The sequence below is a fragment of the Arachis duranensis genome, chromosome 8 (assembly GCF_000817695.3).
Source record: "Arachis duranensis cultivar V14167 chromosome 8, aradu.V14167.gnm2.J7QH, whole genome shotgun sequence".
In the NCBI taxonomy this organism is placed as follows: Eukaryota; Viridiplantae; Streptophyta; class Magnoliopsida; order Fabales; family Fabaceae; genus Arachis; species Arachis duranensis.
The window spans coordinates 29,209,332-29,219,780 of NC_029779.3; the positions used below are offsets into that span (position 1 = coordinate 29,209,332).

The 10,449-nt window shown below is 33.6% G+C and overlaps 1 long non-coding RNA gene across 2 annotated transcripts; it reads right to left on the minus strand.

The window, feature by feature from the left end:
* Window positions 1-3,359: 3,359 nt before the first annotated feature.
* LOC107462078 (uncharacterized) lies at window positions 3,360-7,153 on the minus strand. 2 transcript variants are annotated; one of them, XR_002366748.2, is made up of 6 exons: window positions 6,955-7,153; window positions 5,904-5,980; window positions 5,055-5,262; window positions 4,490-4,538; window positions 3,887-4,026; window positions 3,360-3,712 (listed from the first exon to the last, which is right to left on the minus strand). It is a non-coding gene; the product is annotated as an uncharacterized LOC107462078 (long non-coding RNA). The 2 variants fall into 2 exon arrangements; XR_008002167.1 differs by lacking the exons at window positions 3,360-3,712; window positions 5,055-5,262 and having other exon boundaries at window positions 3,721-4,026.
* Window positions 7,154-10,449: the final 3,296 nt, after the last annotated feature.

Genomic DNA, 10,449 nt, shown 5'->3' on the forward strand with positions numbered 1-10,449 from the left:
GTAAGTCATGGGTGGTGTTGGGCTTTAAAGGATTGGAAAAGATAGGAAAGATATGGAAGATAGGGGGAATCTTGGATTTGGTGGGGGGTTGTGATGTAGGGCTGCGCCTTACATAAAGTTTCCTTGCGCCTTACTTGAGGCGAGAACCAAGGCCTTGCTCCTAAATTGGCGCCAAGGAGTAAGGCCTTGCACCTTACTTGGTGCATGCCTCCTTGCTTGCGCCTTACTTGAATGAAATAACAAAGCCTTGTGCCTAACTTGAATTTTCTCAAGTTAGGCGCAGCCCTTGCAGAGTTGATAGAAGAGAAGTATAAACTATTATATATCGTTGGAAAACTCTAGAAGTTATCTTTCCAACACCACTGGAATCACGTCCATTGGACTTTTGTAGCTTGAGTTATTCAGGTTTGAGTGCAACGAGGTCAGGGTTGACAGCATCATTCGCCTTCTTTTCTTCTTCTATAGAAACTCCATCAAATCCATCCGAATGCTACCTGAAATAAACAGAATTTTACATGACTCAAAGTAGCATCTATATTGGCTAAAAGATAATTAATTCTTGATTAAACTCAACAAATTAAATGCAAATTCACTAGGAAAAGATAGAAAAGATGCTCACGCATCACTAAATAAATTAAAAAGAGACATAATCAATTACATAACTATATTATTTTTTTATGAAAAGATTGCACAAATAAGTCCAATTAGAGTCGTACCTATTAACCACATTATTCACGTCCTTATTACAGCCATCGCAGAAGTATGTATCCGCACTAGCTTCTGCCTTCATGCTGCAAACACAAGATTTATACCACCAACTTAGAATAGGTTCAACATCAGGAACAGTGGCTAGAACAACATAGAATCCAACCTACATAGGAACAGTTTAAAAGTAAAAAAAAACAAACAAACAATGAACCAAACATAAAAAATAGTTTTCTATAAGGCACTCACATTCGCAACCGCACGTATCTCCTTTATTATCTTCCTCTCACTGGAATATAAAACTTCATCTTCAGTAACATACGCCGGTTTGCCAGAAAGTACAGACAGGTACTGCGAGATTTCTCTATAGTACACGCTACTTATCAATCACAACGCTATAAAATTACAGTCGATATGCACAACCATAAATAATTCACAATATTGGTACAATACCTTTTTCGAAGCATCACAGCCTCATGAACATCTGAATTTATCAAGAGCCTGGTACCATACATAATGTTTTGTAAAATATTGGTACCTATATACAATAATCATTGCTTCAATGAGTTGTATAATACATGACAGAAAAATTATCGAATAAAAAATAACCAAAAGTGTCCTTAGATTTAAAAAAACAACTATAACCTACTGTGAACCTAATTAATTAGTAAAATTTTTTATTTTAGCAATGAACTATACAAAAAATATTTATTGCAAATATAAAATAATAAAAAGTATTATATAATAACAAAAATATAGTTTGAAATTATATATTGATTAATTAATTGTTGAGTAATTCAACTTAGAATTTACAATAAAAAAATAAAAAACTGGTGATACAATTTATCTACGTGTATATAATAATATTTTTATCACTTCAAATTTTAATTTCTAGAATGCTAGCCATTTGACAGAATTGTTATTACTGTTTCTATAATTTCACTTGTAATTCCACATGATCAAAAGTATTAAAACACAAAACACAGTACTTATAATTTTTCTTTCACGACATGTAGTATCACACTCTAAAATTTAAAAACAAAATTTTAAAAGCATATACGCAGTTCTCCATTGCTGACGTATATGCTTGCTTGCTGGGAGAGAGAAGACCCAAAAAGACTAAAAGAGGACTTTGGGTGCGGTTTGAAATTAATTGTATGAGATTCGGATAGGTTTTCTATCTGTCCAACTTGAAATCGGGATTAGTCTCCGTAGGCCCATGTTTTGTTAAGATGCAATGGAGGCAAGCAAGCCAACATAGTGTAGGCCCTACTTTTTTGTTCCCTTTTTATCACAATTCACAAGTTCTATTCTTTGTTTGATTGTTGTATAAATCATGGATCTATATTAGGCCGCCTAGAAAATTAATTTATTTTGCTTACGTTTTAGAATGAGTTCAATTAATAATTTGTTATATAAAATTATTTTATATTGTTAATAAATAAAATCTAATGATATTAGTTAATAATACATAGAATAATTTTATTTAAAATGAAGAAAGTTTTACCTTATATTACTTTTGCTTACGAAAATATAAAACTTAAAACTTAACAATGCACGGAATATAAAAGGCTAAAGAAATAAGGTAATTTATAAATTATCTTTAATTTATATATAATATAATTAAATTTAATGAATTCAATTAGAATAAACAATAAATTATTTATTTTATTTTAGACTTTATAAATGAATAAACTAATTAACTAATATAAGAAATTACAATTAATGTAATAAAATTAATGAAGTATTATATACTATAATAAATTAGAATAGTATTATATTGATACTTAAATATTTAATCAAATCAATTAGTTGAAATAATTAAGTCATTGCAATAAATTGTATTGAATGAATTAAAATAATTAAATCGGGAAACACTCTCCAGAGCATGCCACGTTAGCTTCATCATTAAGTGCAGAAATTTAATTTTTATATAATAGAATAGATAGATATTTCTGCTAATTTAATTACTAATTATTGAATTAAATACATGTGAGTCCAATAAAGTGTGAAGGTAATAATGTAATAGATGAAGTATTTTAATTTGTTCAGAATCTTAGTAAATAACAGAAGTATAACATATTATTAATAAAATTTAATATGAAATCCACTAAAAATACATTTTTGTTGAGCTTATTGAATTTTAAATATTTCTTTTAATTGAATTTTGAATTTTTTTTATTTTTTAATTTTTTCTTATATTAATTCACAACTAAAAAATGGATTAATATAGACAGATTTACAGACAGATTTAGTCTTTATTACAGACGGATTTTTGGTTACCGACGAAATTACCGACGGATTTTGTCCCTCTGTAAAAGCCCCGTCAGAAATTATTTACCGACGGATTTTTTTTCGTCGGAAAATTACAGACGGATTTTTACCAGTTACCGACGGATTTTTCCTCTGTAAATTCTCCCTCCATTTCCTGAAGGCGACGAACTTACAGACGAATTTTTCGTCTGTAATTACAGACGGATTTTCAGACGGATTTTCCGTCTGTAATTTAAACTTTGGAAAATCATGATTACAGACAGAAAATCCGTCTGTAAATCCGTCAGTAAGGTAAAATAGAAAATTTTTTTAATTTTTCTATTGGAAAATAAATACTTTAGATTTGTTTTCTAAATTTACTCCATCAAACACACTGTAAATTGAAAAAATGAAAGCCAAAAATCACATAGATAAACATAATATTCATTACATGATACCTATAAAATTGGATGTTATTTTTCAACACCATTATTCAATATCTCATTGTCTCGATAAAAAAATACCCCAAAATTTCTTTTAAACTACAACAGAGAAGGGCAGGACTTTCAGCCTAAATTTTAAAACTATTTCCTCATGCTCTCTTTAAAGTTTAAACTCTCCAATCTAATCTGAGTTACATGATTCTTTACTCCATGGTAGACTCTTGTGTGGCTGAAACTTGAAAGTATTTGTTCATCTAGTTCTTCTTCTTTGATTTGTTTACATTGGACTGAGCATATGCAATTGCAATTTCCTGGTGTTAAAAAATAGGATATGGATAGATTTCAGAAGTCTAGCAATGTTTTATAGGATTAAGAAAAAGTGAAGGAGGATAACAAAAACACAACTTTAAAACAGAACTGCAAGAGAGAGAGAGATGCTTGCATGCTCTTGAAGCACATTTAATTTGTTCTTCAGGAACACTCACATTTAAGAGAGATGCTTGCATGCTCTTCAATCATGGTCATGCACAGAATGCATAAAAATAAACATGCATACAAGTTATTTGTCAGATTGAGTGAGATCCAATTCTTAGGGAATGAGAGCAAATACCTCTGCATAGCAAACCTGAAAAGATTCAACCAAGATCACAAGTTAACTAGATAAGCTTTCTAGAAAAAGGGGGATATATACAAATTAATAATTTAAAGGACTAGCCATTGACCCTGAAGAAGGATTGACCCCGAAGAAGGAATCTCAGGCATAATAACGTTTGAAGTTATTTAATTCCATGCAGATGTATCATTTAGTTAGCTACTGCCAGCAACAGTTAATCATAGATGCAACTGTGCCATAACAAACTATAAAAATTAATTCATGCATAAAACTCAATCATCACAATTAGCAAAAATTATTCCAATACCAAAATTATAAAATAAAAAGAGGTATTAAAGTCTGGTACACAAGCATCCCGCATAATGCAGGGTCCAAGCAAGGGGCATGCTCAAAGAAGAAAGGAAAAAAGATAAATTAATAATCAGTTGATACTTGATAGCATTACACAGGAAAGTATTGGAACACAGCAACAAACCTTATCAGCAGCTGCCTGCAATGTCAAATGATCTCCCCATTCTCCAGACCTGTTATAATGGACAGACGATGAATGAGTAAGTTGGAGGAAAAAAGCCCACTAAATATGACGAGAAAGGTCACTCATTCTAGGGTAAATAATAAAGGTACCGAATTTTGAATTCACAAGTCACATGAACCCACATATTAAAATATAAACATATACACACACATTAACAATATATAATGTAGTACCAGTAAAATAAAAATAAAAAAAAAGGAAAAAAGAAAATATGATTATGCCGCAATTACTAATTAAATAAGAGCAGGCAGGAGAATGTCAATGATGCGAAATATACAGTCAAAACCAAATAACAGAAAACTGCAAATAACTATTCCCTATTGAAAATTATTTTAGTTTACTTCCATTCACTAAATCATTCAGATATTTAGGCAGTGAAACAATTTTATCTACTGCACTAACCCCAACAGATGAAATAGACAATGACACTTCTGAATATCTTTTTCACAAAATTTGACACCAAGAATGCAAGCATAAGGTTTGTTAAAACATGAGAAAGACATACCCCTCCATTCTTGCTCTGTATAGGTCCATGAGAAGCCACAACATAAGGCTGGAAATAATTCGGCACTGACATGTTGGATGGAGAGAGACCATATTGTTGAAAGTAGGCAGGTATGGAAAGAGAGAAAAACAATGATAACCCAACAATGATGATATTCCGAGAGCTTCCAGCCTCACTATATTAGATTGCTTTCTCTAATCATTGCCAACTGAGACATTTGATTGAAAAGTTTGTATATGAAAAAATATCTTAGCTGTAAAACTTAAATAATCAAAATTTAGCATAAGTACTGTCCTCAGCTGTAAACTATCAATCAGACTAAACTAGAAGTTTAAATCCACAAGCATGGTAGACACTTTGATATCTCCATATACAAACAATAGGATGAAGAAATAAACAAGCCAGAATTTTCATCAGTGGTTTTAAATTGGGTATGCTAGTATGCTGCTTGCTTTGCTTTCAATTCCCAAAAACCACAATTTAGTAAGTTTCTTTATGATTAGTATTCGAATTTAAACTAACTAAACTTGCCAATATACAGGACCAAGTAAATAATTGGCAATTACAACACAACTAAAAATAGGGATCATCTAGAAATCCATAGGGGAAAGAAATTTAAATTTTACAACACAACTTCAGAGTCTCTTAGGACAGAAAAAGCATACTCAATGCCCATGGTTGGTAACTAGTTTTACTTAAGACCCATGTTTTAATATCTTCAAAATAAAGAAAGTGAAAAGACAACCATAATTCGGGGAAAAAAACACTTTCTCTTGAATTTTAATTGATGCTGCCCAGTTCAGTGCATGATTCTCAACAAACATGAAAGATATTTTTCAGTGATGTTACCTTCTCATTGATATTCCTGGCAACCTCAAGTGTCTTTGTGTAAGCTTCACCAGCAGGAACACAGTAGTTGGCAAGTTCTGCAGTAAATGGAATGGTACACAATGTGTTATGTGTTTAAAGATATTCTTGTACCTCCAAATTTTATTTTTCTAAAGAACACAGTGTAGCATACACAATAATCCAATAATGAAAACAAAAAAGAGTGAGGTGAGTGATGTGTCACAAAATCTTAATACGACAAACATCTCATTCATTCTCTCATTTTCAACGTTATTAACATACAAATGCATGTTGAGAAAGGTTACTATAAAACAATACAATACACACTGTCCTGCAAGAGATATATATATAAAGTTGTTGTGTTGTATATGTATAAAGACAAATATCACTGTCCCTTTCTTTTTCATCAAAATGGCCAAACCATGTAAGTGGTGCTACCTTTTATTTAATTTTTAGAGAAAAAATGAAGAAATTAAACTATATAAGATAAAATAGGAAAGCTTTCATCAATGTGAAAATAAAAAAAGGAGCTAAAGTGGATTGTTGATCAAAAATTGTTCCTTGGTGCTCAAATCTAAGGAATTAGAATGGAGTTGTCAAGTGGAAAAGATGGAAGCAGATATCAGTACTTTCAAGTCTACACTGAACACCAAAGAACAAGAAATAAGGGAGCTTCAAACAGAACTTGAAAAATGTTTTTGTGCAATTGAAGAGAAACATATGGAACTCTTGATCTTTAAATCGCAACTTGCAGAGGCTGACTCCAAATCATTTCTGGCAGAAACTGATAAAGCAATTTGTATCAGTGAGAATGAAGATTTGCTTTGTCTCAGTACAGAGCATATGAGATTGAAACCATATAAGCACACATAAACACACCTAAGCATGATCAAAATGAACAGTAAAACCCAGCTAGGCATTTTGTCAAGCACTAACTGTGCATTAAACTTTCAATGTGATTCACTCAGTAATAAGCATACATATACTCCAAATCCAACACTGGAGAAAAAGGAGCTATTCACAACACTGGAGAAAAAGAGCATTTACTCACCGGCTGCGAGGAAGAAGGGCAGTGGCAGAAACACAACGGCGACACAGAGAGAGAAGGAGAGCGCTCAAACAGAGGAGACGGCCAACGAGCTTCCAAACGACAGCGAGGGAGCTTCCAATCACGGCAACACAGCTTCCTACGACGGCGACAGATCTTCTACGGTGGCGGTGGAGGCTGTGTCTGTGTAGGGGGCTGCGGTGGCTGCAGTGGCGGCAGAGACTGCGGTGGCTGTGGGCGGCGGGCTGCAGGGCAAAGAGCTCGAAGGATGTGGGCAAAGAGTTCGAATAGAGTGTGAATGGGATTTTCCGACAAAGACCTATAAAATTAGGGTTTTCAATATTTCTGACGGATTTAATTTAAATTATAGACGGATTTTCCGTCTGTAATAATTTAATAAAACGCGCGTTTCGTCTACATAATTACAGACGGAAAATCCGTCTGTAATCATTCCACGGAAAAAAAATGATTTTTCCGACGGAATTATAGACGGATTTTCTTTTCCGTCTGTAATTTATGCTAATCTATTTTTTTTGTTTTCCGACAAAAAAATCCCTCTGAAATTCCGTCTGTATTTCAGTGGGATAAAATCCGTCGGAAATATCCGTCTGTAATAACTAATTTTCTAGTAGTGATTATTAACTAGAATATTAGTTGAATTATGTTAATTCTTTAAAAGAGTGGGTAATAGTAAGGTTTTGTATTCATATAATAATGTTATTTTGAGAGTAATATTGTGAGGTAATTACGATATAAAGATAAAAAAATCTGTTTATAAACTATGACATTGGTAAATGGTAATGAGGGCTAAAAGTATTGACCTTTTTCTACACACAACATACAATATACATCATGTGCCACCTCTTTATGTTAGATGACAATTTACTTGGATTTTGGACTTTATTGAACTGAAACCTGAGAGTTGAAGTATAATGATAAATTTGATAATATGTACTCATATCCATATAAAGCCTCCAGTGAAATATAGTAATCACTCACATTGTACACTGTATAGTTATTGCTTAACTTCAAATCTCAAAACCAGCCGTTATTATTTATGCTTTTGATTAAAACATTCTTATTTCAGCTGAAGTTAAGAATGACAAAATATCAGAAACTCTGGTAGAGATCTAAAGAGAGGAGAGCTAAGAGCGAGAGAGAAATGGAGTAGAGAGCAGATACAGATGAGAAGAGAATGAGAAAATGAATTCATTGATTTAGAAAACTTCTTTACAGAAGAAGTTTATTCTTGTATTTGTAGTCACAGTTGAAACAAATTTTTCTAACTAATTATCCTTCTAACAAACTTGATAGATCAGCATAACTAACTCCTAATCTCATGCCTCACACTTCAACCACGCCTCACACTTCAGCTAGTTTCATCTCTTATCTCTATTTATCCTCAACATTTTCTCTCAACTTGAGCTTGGGTTGGTAAACTAATCTTAATTTGCATCTAATCTTCAAGAAGGCATCATGACTCAACTGGCTTGGTAAGAACATCTGCAATTTGATCTTGAGATGAAATATGGATTACATATGCCTGCTTGTCCTCAACTCTATGTCGAACAAAGTGGATATCATTTTCAAAATGTTTGGAGTGGCTGTGTAGAATTGAATTCTAACTCATGACCATCATGCTTTGATTGTCACAAAACAATGTTGGAGGAAGTCCAGCTGGTATGTGCATTTCATAGAGGAGTTTTTGTAGCCACACAGTGTCTGTCATGGCATCAGCAAAGGCTCTAAACTCAGCCTCGGTGCTTGATCTGGCTATAGTCGTTTCCTTCCTACTTGACCAATTTATGAGATTCACCCCAAGAAATATGCAATACCCTGTTGTTGACCGTCTATTCATAGGATCTGCTACCCAATCTGAGTAACAAAAGGCTAAGATTATGAAGTCATTGCTTCTGTGAATTTCAAGCCCAAAATCAATTGTCCCGACCAGGTAGCAAAGTATTCTCTTTATCGCCTTCCAATGCTGTTCAAAGGGTGCATGCATAAATCGGAATACTTTGTTCATGGAGAAGGCAATATCAAGCCTAGTGATGGTGGTATATTGTAGCCCACTCACTATAGATCAGTACAAAAAAACTATAACATCTCAGCTCTCTTCAATAGATCCTTGACATATTTAGACTGTTTCAGCACTAAAGTATCAGCTCTAGTTCTTTCAACTTCGATTCCAAGAAAAAAAAATCATTTTTCCCAAGTCCTTTAGAGTGAACACTTTATTTAATTGTTGGATTAGACCATCAACTTTAACTTGATTAATGCCAATCATCAGTATGTCATCGACATATGCTAGAAAATAAATTGTTGAAACTTTATTTACTGTGTCGAATAAAGACACAAGGATCTAAAGTTGTACTTGTAAAACTAAAGTTTCTAAGTGTACTTCTTATCTTCAGAAACCAGGCTCTTGGAGCCTGTTTTAAGCCATATAAGGCCCTCTCCAATTTGCACACAAGGCCAGAACTAAGTGCATAACCCTCAGGTTGCACCATGTGCACTGTCTCATGTAAATCCTCATTGAAAAATACGTTGTTGAAATCAAACTGCCTCACTTTCCATCCTTTTGAAACAGCAATAGCTTAGACAGTAATGTGCGAACTGTTCCAAGATTGGCAACCAGACTAAAAACTTGATCATAGTCCAAACCTTTTTGTTGATGAAATCTCTTTGTGACCAACCTCGCATTGTACTTCTGAATTGTCCCGTCCATCTATATTTTGATGCGAAATACCCATCGACATCTAATTGGTTCAACTGTTGGTGACTTTTCAACCATGTTTCATGTCTTGCACTTCAAAAGTACTGCATACTCCTCATCCATTACGGCTTTCCAATGTGGAAAGGTTAGTGCTTGTACCACTGAAGAAGGTTCAACTTGTGTGAGGTCTAAAACATTACCTGAAACCAGTGCAGTGAACAGTTTTGGCTTAAAAATTTTAGCTTGACTTCTAATAACCATAGGATGCGTTCGAGTAGGCGTTGTAGTGGGCAGAAGTGTGTGTCCTCTTTCTAGCTGCTCAGCTAACCCTGCATTACTTGAGGGAAACATAGAAGTAGAAATAGTCATAGCAGTATCATCAGTTAATGGACAGTATGAGCAACATTAATATTGGTAGAAGACTCAGGTTGAGCTAAGGGTGTGGAGGACGGTGGAGATGGTTGGGATTATTGTGCAGGGTCTGGTATTTGATGGTGTAAAATTGCATCAAAGTTAGAGACTGGTGTTTCATGTAGGAGAGGGATAGTGCTGTTGGAAGTACTGATTAAAGATGTGGCTTGTGTGTAAGGATGATTTTGTTGGACAATGGTGTGGGATGGAATGAGGTGAGGAATAGCATATTTCAGTTTTGGAGATTGATTGAAGAAGATAGATTGATAAGAAAACTCAAATTTATCAAATAAGACATGTCTGGAAACATAGAGTTTGGCGGAAGTTGAGAGACATTTGCACCCTTTATGATGAGAGGAGTAACCTAAAAA